General features: G+C 36.4%; 1 protein-coding gene across 1 annotated transcript in view; it reads left to right on the forward strand.

Annotated features, from left to right (window-relative positions):
• Positions 1-14,813, forward strand: part of PARD3B (par-3 family cell polarity regulator beta) — an 861,040-nt gene that overhangs the window by 272,346 nt on the left and 573,881 nt on the right. The window lies entirely within an intron of this gene.

A 14,813-nucleotide genomic window follows, 5' to 3' on the forward strand; every position in this document is an offset into this window, starting at 1 on the left:
AGGCTCATGCACTGAGATAATGTGGTCGGGCAGATGTGCAGTAGATGAGTGGGGCTAAACTGGAGATCTTTCCTAAGGTTTGATGAATTTTATCTCACTTCTGAATATCTCTTTACAAACCTGGGACTAAGTAATCAGTGCTGGTTCATTAGACCTTCAGCGTTTTTAATAGAATCCATTCATTGTCCATGTATGAGGGAATGGAGAGTATTTTTCCCATTAGAAAGCAAGTTATGCTTAGTTATTTTTAATGTTAAAGCATATTCCTCTCTAAGATCATGCACTTTATCGAATGTGTAAAAGTAGCTAACAACCTAGCAAAATCTATTTACAGAATAGTATGCCCATTTCTAGCCTAGAGGAAGTCTGAAACAGTAGATCTTCCATTAGATCATCTTAGACAAATACAGAGTATGATGGGAGGATGTTGGTGGATTTGGGAAGGAGGTGATTATTGGTGGTTTTTTTTTTAAGTCTACTAAGAGTTTTTGCTGAAACCAGTTTGGCTCAGTGGATAGAGCATCAGTCTGCAGACTGAAGGGTCCCAGGTTCAATTTCGGTCAAGGGCATGTACATTGGTTGCAGGCACATCCCCGGTGGCGGGTGTGCAAGAGACAGCTGGTTGATGTTTCTCTCCCATGGATGTTTCTGGATCTCTATCCCTCTCCCTTCCTCTCTGTAAAAAATCAATAAAATATATTTTTAAAAAAGATTTTTGGATCATCAGAAAAGGGGTAAAGGAATCACTCAAGAAATACCAACATGAGCGAAATCAGAGACATGGGAGGAAATTATTTATTCAGTCAAACAGCTGTCCATTCTGATGATAAATAAGACTAGAAAAAACAATTTAGGAGCATATGGGAAAAGTCTTAATTTTGTAGACAAGAGGAAATCATCTTTTTCTTTTTTCTTTACTTTCTTTTTTTTAGAACAGTTCTGTATCATGATCAAATTTGCATTTTAGAAAGAAAAATTGGATGGTTGTATAAAAGGAGGATTAGAGAAGAAACAAAAAGGGCCGTTAAATATTTGTTCTTGCAGTAGGCTAGTCGAGAGAGAAAGGTCCACGCTAAGACAATGAGAGTGGAAGCAGAACATTTATGACACATATTAAAAACATAAACCAAAATTTGTAGTTATACATTTGGGATGGATTTGATAGGTTGGGATGGTGAGGGGAAGGAGGGAAGATGGAACCCTAATGTCTCCCAAGTCTGTAGGTGAAAAGAGGGTGCTGAGGATTATGATACTTTTAGAGAGAGAGGACCAACCTAAGTATGAGTAGGGTGAGATAATGAATTCAGTTTGGATTATGCCGAATTTCATTTTCCTATGGGTAGCTATGAGCAGTGATTGGAAGGTGGAGTGATATGATGGTCATTTTTATGTATCCAGTAAATAATTGAAGTCATGGGAATGGTCCCAGTTACCTTGACTACAGAAGCAACTAAACAATGAAATCTTGAGTTTAAGGGTATATTTAAATAAAAAATTGTACCAAAGTAAATGGACAAAAGACTCAAATTAGTGATTATCTAGAAAAGAGAAGCATTGTGAAACTGGTGTGTGGCAGGGGATAGCTAACACCATCAAATACTAGTACAGTAGAGTACTTAAGTGAGAGGAGTTCTGAGGAGGTGCTGTTGAATTAATAAGTGTAAGAGGACTTTTTCTATTTGGAGAAAATTTACAGAGTTTACCAAGAGCCAGGGCAGCTTCAGTGGAATGGTAGATTCAGAGATCATATTGTGTTTGGTTGAGGAGTGAATGCAGGGTATAGTAGTGAGCATGTTGACACTTCTTTCTAAGAAGTCAGTGATAAAGGGAAAAGGGGAATTGGGCTTAAAGGGCACATGCATATATAATTTTTTTCTTTAAAAAAACAGGGCATACATTGTTAGATATCACACTCAAGGGAATGAAAATTGGTTTTCAGGGGGAGGAAAAGTATGTTACAATGTGTTGTGTCCCAGCAAAGTTCAGCTCTATTTGACAAAATTGTACTCTTTAATATTTAATTTCTCTTGTTGGGTTTTCTTGGGTATCCTATGAGCAGCATCGACTGAGTTCATAGAAGGTCCACAAACTGCATGCAGGAGCAGGGCTGTAAAGCTCTGGGAAACATACACCTGTGATTGGGGGACTCGCAGTCTTCACCTGAGAGGTGGCCTATGTCCCGTTGGCTGCCCTGCGGATATTGTTTATTTGTTTCTCAGTGCTTTCCGTGAGACTTGAGGTTTGACAGTAAATAAAAATAGTTTCTATTTTATCAATTTTCTATATTATCTCAAGTGCTGAAAATAAAAAAAGTCAATATCTGAATGATTGTCTAGCAACAATTAAGTTAAAAATGAATTTTCATATCCAGTAAAACTCTAAAGTTCAGTTCACTAGAATATACTATATTTTTACAGTTTATTAAAATTTTCAAGTACAATTGCTTTTACTGGAAATTTAATAATTTTGAATTATTTTTTAGAAATGTGATTATATCACTAATATGGATTTATGTAAATTAGTTTCATATGAAATTTGATAATTGCAATTTATGGAACTAAATAAGTTTCATTAAAAGTTGCTTAGCAAATAGAGTTATGAAGCCAAATTAAACATTAATAGCTTTTTAAAAAAGTATTTAGTCATTCTTAACTCGGCAATGAATAAAAATTATAAGCCTTATACTTATTCTTTTTTTTTTCCTATAAAGCATAGATATGCATAAGATACATAAATGGATATGCAGTATATTAAAATTTCATGTGGGATGGCAATTAGAAAAACAGTATCTTAAAAGGCTCCTTAGGGAGACAATCATGAAAAAAAAAAAAGGTTGAGAAATACTAAGATAGAAAATCTTAATATTTTCTGATTTTTTGTTCTTATTTTAGTTGAACAATGACTCATCTGTGAGACTTACTAACTAATATGATACCACTCATACTGACTTGACTCAATACACCTACTCCTTCTGAGACACAATTCATAAAGAGGATAGACACTTAATGGTCATTTTTATACCCACAGATAACTTTGTTTTATAGGAAATGATAGCTACCATTTCAGAGGTTGAAATACCTAAAATTACAAGTCAAATTTTAATGATCTGAATTAAATTTTTATATAACCCAGAATTTTTAAGATACTAAGGAAACATTATCAATGTGTTGTTAACCTTGGTGACGTGGTACTTGATGGAATGATATTGCTAGAAAAGCTTATTAAACTCGAGAGGGACTCTGTGAAAGCCATAACACAAGGGACTAAAGCCACTGTTAGTGAAGGCAAACCTAGAACAATCAGATCCCTCAAGTCTCGTGTTGAAACAGTTGAAGGGTGGAAAATGTGTGATTTGACTATGCAACCAAGCAGCCATCCTGCTGAATGTAAGTCTTCAGGAAATCCTCAAAGGGGAGAAAGGCTGGGCAGGGGCAGCCTAAAACAAAGACCCCTCAGCTATCACTGGGAAAGATGCCTTCTTTCTTAGGGCATTGGAAGTGTTAAGAGTGAAACCTTCCCATGCACTTAGTAATAGAACATGTATACATAACGTTGATATCCTAGTGCCTTTGCCATATAAAATAGTGATTTATCTGTTTATTCAATATAAGCTATTTATCAAGCAACTTCTCTAAAGAAGTTCCTCAGTGAAATAATTTCCCAAGGGAAACAGTACAGCCTTCACCACTAAGAATAGAACCTGAGTGTTACTAATTAATCCCAGTTCCAATTAAGCTAATGAAACTGCTAGGGGACTCCACAGCTCCAAGTCCCAATGCAGGCCTCTACTATGTGGTGCTCCAACCGAATCTCTCAACAGCCTGTGAGCTCTACCTGTGAGAGAATTTGTTATTTCTCTCTGAAGCAAGCCAGGTCTCCATGGCAGTCCTTGGGTTTCTTCAGTTAGTAACCCGTCTCCTTCCAACACTGAACCCCTGACTTCCAAAGCAGTATCCCAGAATCCAAGGGTGGAACTAACAATAATTTCTTCATATTCAATATGCAGTATTTTTTAAAGAATCAATTAATCACAGAATCTATGTTAAAAACTGTACCTAAAACTCTGAAATTGATTCACAACATGAATTTCTGGGGGGAGGAGGATTGAAAAAAAAAAAAATACGGTTCTAAATCATTTGAAAGGCAATAAAGAAAACATTGTTCCTGGAAAGGAGATTCATCAAAGTCATTTTCATCAAACTCATCACCTAAGTGACATAGTTGGCTGAGCATCCCAACCCCAACAGGGAGAAGAAAGAATTTAGCCTACCTTACTGACGGTGAGCAATGGGTCTATCGATTTTCTGTTCCTCTCGGTTTTCTTCTCACCTCTTTCTGAGAGCCTGCCCTGAACCTCTGAATTCTCTCCTTCAAGATTAACTGTGGTTAGAGTGGGATGGCTGAGGTTGTGCCTGACCAGCTGACAAACAGGAGCAGATGAGGGTGGTCTAGTCTTCCACCCATGCAATGTTTCCTAGGTGAACACGACCCACCTTGAAGCTGGGAATTGGCCTGTAGGGTTTTGTCCTGTCACCCTTGTTGTAATGGTGGATTATTGTTCTAATATCTTCAACTGACTCCATCTCACTAAACCCTCATCCTCCTGATCAGTGGGTGCTCCACAGATCTTGTTTCCTTGGTCAGAAAACTTACCTTTTTAGCAATCCTGAACTTAACCAAAAAGATTTTTCCATAAAGTTACTTGAACTTCTTTTCAATACATCTTAAAAAGAATTTGCTGGTAATAAAATATTACTATGAGTATCATAGATAGATGCTCTCTGTTGTTGTTGTTGTTTTTTTTTTTTTTAGGTATGTACTCTGGCAGCAAAAAGTTTTTTGTGGATCATTCAAATAATGAGCACAATCACACTTAATTTACATTGAATGCTAAAGACCCCTGTCATCTAAAAGTCAAACTTGTCAGTGTTAATGACTTGAACAGTGGATCAAGACCAGTCATTTGTTATTATTTTATATTAAGAAGACATCTTAATATTACAATCTATGGGAGGCTAACTAAAAATTTTAAATTAATAATGGGATGAGTTAGAGAAAGACGGATGAGCAACTTTAAGTTGTATATGAAACATATTCTTCTGTACTTAAGTTTTTATACAGAATTATACTTTCTAGTAAGGATGAGGTTAGGCAATAGTTTTGAAGAAGAGTAAATAAATGTGAATTGGATAGAAAATAATTTCCTTTTGGATTTTACAGAGTATCAGAAGATCAATTAAATGAGAAGCTTATATAAGCGAGTGTTTTTTCTTCCCCAGGACATGGGCGTTGGGACATTTGGGAGAAGCTGTTTTCCCTAGAATCCTGGCAAAACAGAAAATGAAAACAAATGTTGTGCCTCAACTCATAAGACATAATTGTTTTTCATACTCACCCTTTTGACTACTCCAGACAATTTAATTCTTCCCAAATCCAATGCAATCCTTATGACATTAACTTTTAATTTGCTGAGAATATTAAGACAACCCAAGTTTAGCTCCTTTAATCCCCCCTTCCCTCAACATGAAATTCCTGGTATGTTTTTATTTGCTTCTATTTATTGTGTCTAAGAAAAAAAAATTGTTCTCCTCTTTGCTAAGCCTAACCCTTTCATTTATGTTTTTAATCATCATCCCCCATCTTCTTGAATCTCTGGGACTTTTTTTCAAGCAATTACATTTTTTTCTGAAGTTTTCTAAAAGAAATGTAAACTATTTCATTTTCCTATAGTTTGAAAATATCTATTTTACATATTGAATTCCTCTCTGTATATAGTCTGTACTCCCTATACTTAAAAACATGCTCTATTTTTTTTCTCAAAAAACAAGACCCCTGTATTCTTTTAGTACATGTTGATTTTATTCTTTTCATTTCCTGTCTAAAGTTTTGGAGTATTTTGACTTACCAACTTGACTCCATTACCTCCTACTTTCTCCTTAATGCAATAATCCAACCTTCCGTTTTTCTAGCTGCACTGCTCCCTCACCACGTTAGGGAACTTCACTGTAGTCAGTCACCATTCAGTAGATTAGTCCTGTGACTTGTCTTGAGGCCTTAACCCACTGAGCATATTCTCTTTCTGAAGCTTCCTCCTCCAGGAGCTTCCTTCTCCAGGAACTATCTGCTTCCCCCAGCTGTCAGTTCAGACCATTTTCTCTTCTCAGCTGCCTCCCATTCCCCTTTTCCTCTCCTAGATCAATAGCTTGTCTTTCTTCCTCTGCTTCCCATATGACTATAAAATTTGTCTGAAGACCAAGTTTAACCCTTGCATACATTTTATCTCCTCTACTAAATGGTGAAGGTCTTTGATCTCAAAGGTCTGATTCCGTAGATGTTTTGTCTTCTTGTTTTGCCAAGCAGGGAAGCAAGCAGAGTCCTCTAGGTTGATGCCATGGTCTTTGCCTGTGAGTAGATCCATTTATTGGCTGTATGTTGACGGAGGAAACAGCTTAGCTTTAATATACAATAGAAACAAAGCAAAAAAAAAAAAAAAAAGGTAAATCTTCAAGGACATTTATGATATCAAATTAAGAAGTGGATAAAGAGTTAGCACTCTGTAATCAACTGTTATACTTCAGATCCTACCTCCAACACATTACCTGTATGATATTGGTCAAATTTCTTCACTGTTTTAAGATTCAGTTACCTTTTTTTGTAAAATGAGATAATTGTAGCAGGTACCTTGGGTGAGATTATCCATTCAAAGCTTTTAGCAAGTGCCTGGAATAGGGAAAGTACTTAATAAATGGCAGTTGTTATGGAAGTCAGTTTTCTTAACAATTTAGGAGTATTAATTTTGGGGTTTGGGGAAGGTCCATTTAATTGTAATTTATTTTAAAATAATATGTCTATGTGAGATTTTAATGTAAGTTGAGTTTGAACAACTTTAAGATTTTTCAAACTGACAAAGGTATCAAAAGCTAGAAAGCTTGCCAATATTATTTTTTCTTAAGAAAAACAAACTTAAAAGATAGTCTTTTTTTCCTAAGGAAAGAAACTATTACCAAGCTTTCCAGCCTTAGAAACCTTTTGAAGACCTTTAGATGCTTAGATCTGATCCAGCTCCCAGACCTGTTTCTTACCAGTGCAATGACTTTGGTTAATTTGCTTAAATCCTCTTTGAGCTCCAAGTTCTTATTAAAACAAAAACAAACTTAGGAAGGAAACAGGATTATGGCCCAGTTGCTAAATAAATTTTCAAAACTGACGAGTGAGTTTGCACCTCAATTTGCTTTGCATTTCTGAGCATATGACTCTCCTCAGATACTCATAATTTTTTTTAAATGTTTGATTATGAGGAGCTGCAAAAATCTTATGGCATTTGATGTTGGAAAGAGATGCCATAATTGATATATTTAACATTCCTTTATCTGGATTCGCCAAATTCTACTTTTAGGTCAATGGGTAAGCTACACAAGTGATATTATCTTAGAGTTTTTAAATCAGTAATTCCTTCCATGGGTTAGAATGTAATGAAAAACCTACACATGAATGTTTATAGCAGCTTTATTCATAATTGCTAAAGCTTGGAAGCAACCAAGATACCTTTCAGTAGGTAAACTGATAGGTAAATTATGCTAAATCTAGACAATGGGAAATCACTCAACCCTGAAAAGAGCTATCAAGCCAGGGAAAGACATGGAGGAACCTGAAGTGCCTATCACAGTGTGAAAGAAGCCAGTCTGAAAGGCTGCATACCATATGCATCCAACTCTGTGCCATTCTGAGGAAGGCAAACCTATGAAGATGGCAAAACGATCATCAGTGGCCATGGTTGTCCAGTGGGATGGGGGCAGATGGATGAGGTGACAGAGCACCGATGATTTGTGTCATTATCCATTTGTCCAAGCTCCAAGAGTGAACCCTAATAGAAGCTATGCACATTGAGTAATTGTGATGAGTCAGGTTCATCAGTTGTAACAAATGCATCACTCTGGTGAGAAATGTCAATAATGAGGGAGGCTACACGTGTGTGAGGGCAGGGGATGTAGGGGACATTTTTGTATCTTCCCCTCAATTTTGCTGCAAACCTTAATTGCTCTAAAAATTTTGGTCTTAGCTAAATTAAGTATGCTTATCAAAGGGAAGATAGATTAAATAAACACATAAATAAAAACCATCTTGTCTTATCCCGAACAAACTGTGTTTAAACTCGTGGCTCTCATTTTTATGTTTGTTAGGCTCTTGGTACTAGGTAGTGCAGACGCTCCTATGCCTGGCTTGTTTGGCTTATGAAGTACAAAGGCTCTGGATTATTACATTCCTCAGAGTCTTAAATCCTAAAAGGCAAAGTTAAAGACCCTCCAGGCTGTGAGGGAGCCTCTAAGTGGCATGAAGCTCAAACCACTTAAGGTACTTTTAGACTTGATTGTTCTAGCCTGGCCGGGATGGCTCAGTGGTTGGGCATCAACCTGTGAACCAGGAGGTCACAGTTCCATTTCCGGTCAGGGCATGTATCAGGGTTGTGGACTTGATCCCTAGTGGGGGACATGCAGGAGGTAGCCAGTCAATGATTCTCTCTCATCCTTGATGTTTCTATATATCTCTCCCTCTCTCTTCCTCTTTAAAATCAATATATATATATATATATATATATATATATATATATATATTTTTTTTTTTTTTTAAAGAACCAATTGCTCTAAAGGTATCTGTAGGGACCGCACTTAAAATACTTTAAATGATTAACTGTTTTCATCATTGGAATTAATAGAATGTGTATGGCTATGTGCATATCTGTCGGGAGTAAAATTACTTCCCAAGCGACAGATAAATGAAACCTATCCAGAAACCCTCAAGGAAGAGTGGAATTTTGGCTGATGAAAACTTTGGATGGGTTTAGGGATCCAGAGCCACGATTAATTTACATTTGATTTTAATTGATGGAACCCTGATCTATCAGAGGTTTCTTAATTAAGAAATAGAAACATAGGCAGATTGGAATATTGGTAATTGGAAATAAAGGAGGTTTAGGTAATGAAGTGTGGCTTTATTAAATGGTTTGCTCGTTTTATAGAAAATGCTATGTAAAACTTATTAACAGTTATCTTTCGCTTAAGAGAAATACTGATATTTGGAGGATGTAGAATTTTATTTAAAAATACGTGCTGTGTTAGAAATAATGATTATGACCATGAGGCCCCAAATTGGCTTTTAATGTTGTGCACGGACTACTAAACCATCATGCTTTATTACAACCCATCCGAGTTCATTGTTAGCGACCTTCTGTCCAAACCTACATTTAATAAATGGCTCTCAGTGTAAGTTTTCCAGTTTAGCTAGTCATATCCTTTCCCTCCACTCAGCATCTCACTCAGACTTATTTCTCTCCTTTGTTGTTTCTCTGCTATCATTGCCTAGAATGAGTGTTTGAAAATGATGTAGATTGTAATTTGCCAAATCACCTTGGCTGTGGAGGATTACCCTCCTTTATAATTACAGCTCACACAAAAACCCGCTTGATACTTCCTTATGGTTAGAGCAATACTACCTTGTATCCATGCAGTCTTTTTCTTGTGAGCTCAACACACCTTATAGGCACTCTGGTTCATCATCAGGGTGCTCCTACGAGCAAAGCAGATGGTCTCAGGAAGGGGGGCTGGAGGCTAACCAGGATAAAGGACTTGCTTAGAGTAAAGCTGTAATCAGCGACCTTGCTGGGAAGGAAGTCACATCTCCCAATTCTAGACCAGTTTTCTATCTTCTACACCGCTTTGCCTCCAATTATCTTTTATTTTTACTTTTTTGCTTGTGACATCTGTTTCCATCATTGGCATGCTGTTAATTACTTAATATCATTTTACTGCAAGATTACCTACAGGGAACAGATCCGCTCTGTGTACAAATATGTTCAATGCAGGATGAGAGAAACACTGACAGTGGGGAGGACAGGTAGACTGGTTTTGTTGGATTTTGGGTTGGACATTCCACATCCCATTCCTCTGAATGAAGGACAAGGTTTGGAAGCAAAATGGGACCTTGGGTGGGTATTTATTAGTTTGTTAGTTTATTCAGGGGTTGCTTAAGGAAGGGCAACAATCTTGAAGGGTATATACATCAAAGTTTTCCCATGATATTTGGGTCTAATATGTATGACTCATTGATTTAATAATGGAAAGAACTGATTTAATTGTTCTGACCACTGATTTATTGATGGTGAAATGTAATTTGGTGACCAGTAGATCTTGTTTTTTGTTGTTGTTGTTGTTGTTTTTTTGTTTGTTTGTGTTTTTTTTTTTTTTGCTGTCTTGCCCTTGTTTAGAAAGCCTCATTTATTATTTGATGCTTGATTATAAACTAATAAGCAGATTTCAATGAATTACTTTTATCTCACAGTTTTACTTCTTTTTCTTGTCTGTATTCACTATTTTTCATTTTTTTCTCATTTTTTTCAATCTTCCTTTGTCCTGTTCACACAAGATCAAATGTCTCTTATATGAGTTTACTGAGAGTGTGCTAAAAAAGTACATACAAATCAAGTCTTATCTTTCTCTTCTTTTAAGAAATGTTTTGTTTGAGTCAAGTATATCATGTGTAACTGATACATATTCTCTAGAAATTAGGTACTTTCCAAGTCACAGGTCATATTGTTTGAACCCATGGTTGGCAAACTGCGGCTTGCGGGCCAAATGCGGCTCTTTGGCCCCTTGAGTGTGGCTCTTCCACAAAATACAACGGCCTGGGTGAGTCTATTTTGAAGAAATGGCATTAGAAGAAGTTCAAGTTTAAAAAATTTGGCTCTAAAAAAAATGTCAATCATTGTACTGTTGATATTTGCCTCTGTTGACTAATGAGTTTGCCGACCACTGGTTTAAACCACTGAGTCTATAATATGCATCTACATTGACAGACTGTTACCACACAACATCTATAGTGTACTTTAGGGTCAGATCCTGGTGGTGCACATTCTATGGGCTTGGACAAATGTATAATGACATAGTACATTGTCATTTAAAGGCCCTTGTTTATATACACTGTGTAATATAGTCCTTGGGCAATATCTTTAGGAAATGAAAAGAGGTATTATAAAGCCAGTATTCACTATATCTACAATTAAGTGAGTTTTATAAAGAGCATTATAGTTTATTACAAATCATGATGAAATGTTTATTTCTTTAGGAAAACTGCCACTTATCAGAAACTTAAAATAATCAAAAAACAGTTTCCAATTATTATCATGTCATTATTTCTAAATCAGCATGCTTTTTTTTTTTTCTTTCAGATCATAGACTGTCCCCAAATGTACATAAATTACCATTGTCCCTGTGGTTTTCTGGTAACTCCTTATAATAACATACCTGCTCTGTTGCCTTGAAAATTTATTTGTGAGTTGAAGTGTTATATTTCTCTTTTACAGAAATAAGAAAGACAACATTGCTTTTTTTTTTTTTTACACTGATCCTTTGAGAAAAATATCCATAGGAGAGCTTAGCAGATTCTGTGGAGAGCTTACTAGGTACTGTGGGTGTTTACATTTATATCATAATACTTCTCAAATATAATGTAGGAAAATATGTGCTTTTGGAAAAGAGTTCAAAAGCATTTAATGACTTGTCCAGTGTAATAAGCAGACTAGCTGCAGGATAAAGAACCCTGGCTCCTCTCTCAGACATGTTTCATGTTCACTTAGGAAATGTGAGAATATCCTAATGGCGGAATTGTGATCCAGTACGTAAAGGATCAAATAAAAACGTTGTGAAAGATCTCTGGGAGTACTGGGTCCCCAGTGTGCAGAGTGACAATTAAGTGACTACAGAAGTACAAGTTGTTTAATCATGTCCATTAAGTAAAGAGTTTGTTTTTAGCTCATTCGTTTCATCTACATGTTTTATGTCTAGAATGGATTCCATCAGTCCTTTACATGGATATCATTCAAATAAAATAATGTTGAGGCAATTCTAAGATAGGCAGAAAAAGTAACTAGTACTACTATATGAGGGTACTGTTGGGAGCTTTAGGTACCATCCACGGGCTACAGACATAAATGGGTGGGACGATTCTAAGGCTGGGTCTGCTGTGACAGCACTTGGAGCACAGCCGGGGAATTGGACATTAGGTCTTAGTTGTTGAGAATAGCCAGCTGGTGTTCCAGTGACAACCATGCCCATAGTCTGGGAGTCCCTGCTGCACTCAAGGCGTGGGCTCATGGTTGCAGGCCCCATAGTATCGGGTGGAGAGTATGCTTGGTCTCATGTTGATTATAATTTATTAGGAGTGAAAAGAAAAATAACTACAGTGCAAGGAAGAGTAGAAGAGCCATAAAAGATGTATTACAAACAAATTAATCATCTCCAAGTTAGTTGATTGAGTAGCAGATGTTCAGTGTCATATGTTCTATTCAATTACCATGGGGGTGTTAAAAGCAAACATCTTAGTCAGTGATACACCTTGGGGTTTGTTATGTATTTATTTCCATATTTTAAGCTTTAGCCATAACAGTTTCCTTTTATATCATAACCTTGAGAACTGTTTACAATGTCCTATTTTATAGACGTTTACATTAAAATTCAAGGTTCATGAATAGAAAAGGCTCCACTATCATGCATTTCAAAGAAGGCGAAATATTTTTAAAGCTTTGTTCCATTGCTAACCATAGATTAAATGGCTCTGGTTGGAGAGCTCTGACACGTGAATCTATTAGTATGGTTATCAGTGACATGAAAAAGTTAATCCACAAATAGGTGGTGAGATTTTGTTTTGTTTTAGCCTCATAGGCTTCCTGGCAGGACAAGATTTATTACTACTGCACCTTTGCTATGGAAATCGGGTTTTCTAAATGGGTAAATTAAAGTGCATTGTAAATTTCTCAGGTTAATATTGGAGTCCTTGTGTTTCAGGGTTTCCAATGTGGGTCTTTTAACCTTTGGCTCCATTTAAAGGAAATTTTCCTGAAAGATTTATCCTCTCTTCGATGGTGTTTTTAGATGCTGTACATGATGAGCTGAGACTGTGCTTAGTATGAGGGAAATAATTTATTTCTTAAAAAAAAAAAAACAACACTGAATTTTATTTGATTTTATTAAAGCTCACATTGTTATGTATTCTTAAAAATGATATTCTTGTGTATGTTCTAAATTTATAACTGCTGGACTATTTGGTCTAAAAAGAAGTACAGAACTTGAACTTAGCCATTCCTACTAGTAAGTGCATACCTTCAGGTTGGTCTTTTATCATTTTTATTCAAGGAATGCTTAGCTATTTAGATTTTCCATGTTTATTTCAGATACCTAGATTCAAATATGTGAGAACATCTGAGTTATAGTTATTCAGTAATTACCATGGAACTAAGTTGGATTTTTGAACATGTAAATCCATCTTCCTTAGGCTATCATAAACAAAGCAGAGTGTTATAAACCAATTGCCAAGATGAATAACTGAGACCAAGGGGCTTTTTTGTTGTTGGTTGCAGTTAAAATGGACTATCTCTGGAAATGTAACTTCAACTTTCCCTGTTTTTGTAGTAACGCTGCATTAAGATGTCAGGTCAAAATATTTTTTTTTGCTTTTTCTCTCTGTTTTGATATTTCATTTGAGAACCAATATTTCAAAAAATGTAGTGATTTAGTACAAATTCCTTAGTTCCAGTCAGATAAATAAACCTTACCAGATTCAGTGCACTGATTTATTGATAGGACTCTGAGGGATCACAAGCCTTTTGGAGAACTTTAGAAACATTTCTGAATTCTGAATTTTATTGAAGTTGTTCCCCAGAGAGAAACAGAATGGGGGGAAAAAACCCTCTGCTCTTTCCACAGACTCTGGCATCTTAACAAAGGTTTAACTTTCTTTTTTAACTTTTTTTCTCAAAAGATCAATATTAAAAAAAAAGAAGAAGAAGAAGAAGTAGCAGTAATACAAACATGTTCTGATCACCAGTAACTGTTCATAAGAACAATGTTCTGTGTGGCCAGTTTCTTATGATCTATGCTAATTAGATTCCATTGGCACCAATATTTAAAAATCTCTAAACTTTTTATAAAGTGATTTTTACTTCTTTGCAAGCTAAGTTGATACTTCCTTTTTATTAAAAAAAAAGGGATTAGGCGATATTTTGTATAAAATATACCTATTTTTAAAATTAGCCTTGACTTTTTTTTTTTTTTTAATAAACACATTTATGTAGAGATGATCACGGATCTAAACAGCTTCTCTCTGCTTTTCTCAAATCCAAACATCTTCCCTCCTAAAATGAATGCAACTTCAGAGACACCCATATATGCCAGGTGCATCTTTCTGGGACCTAGGACGGGAAACTGATGGGTTAGAACTGGGCTGGCAGCTACAAGACAGAATCCAAGATGCCACCATGAGCCCCACCCATTCTTTTCCCATGGGACCTGGAGAGGCACTAAGGCACCCAGGCTGCTGATGGAGAGTCCTTTCCCAAGGGGACCCTCTGCTCTAACACTGTCCTGGCCCAGTGGTTCTCGATGCCAGGCTTAGGCCCTACAGACTGCTCCCCGGAGAGGTGACTGGTGTCTGTCACGAGAAAGCAAGAGTGAGGTGTCCTACGTGACCCAGTTTGGGATTTCTCTTATGGGACTCCATATTAATACAAGTGTCTGAGGGACCAAATATGGGAGTAAATGAGACCGTTTGGGGAAGTGGGAGAAACCCACCCTGCCCCGCTTGAGAGAACGAGCTTCTTCCCTCTGCTGTCGTCCCAGTGTTGTCCTCTGGATCTGGATTGGCCAAACCACGGCTACTGGGGTTACCAGTTAAACTGGAACACCAGAAATTACATTTTCAAGGGAAAACATCAAAAAACAAAGCTTGAAAGTCAAATATTAATGGGAACGTTAAAAAGAATGCTA

This window comes from Pipistrellus hanaki (assembly GCF_964339955.1).
Source record: "Pipistrellus hanaki genome assembly, chromosome: 8".
NCBI lineage: Eukaryota > Metazoa > Chordata > Mammalia > Chiroptera > Vespertilionidae > Pipistrellus > Pipistrellus hanaki.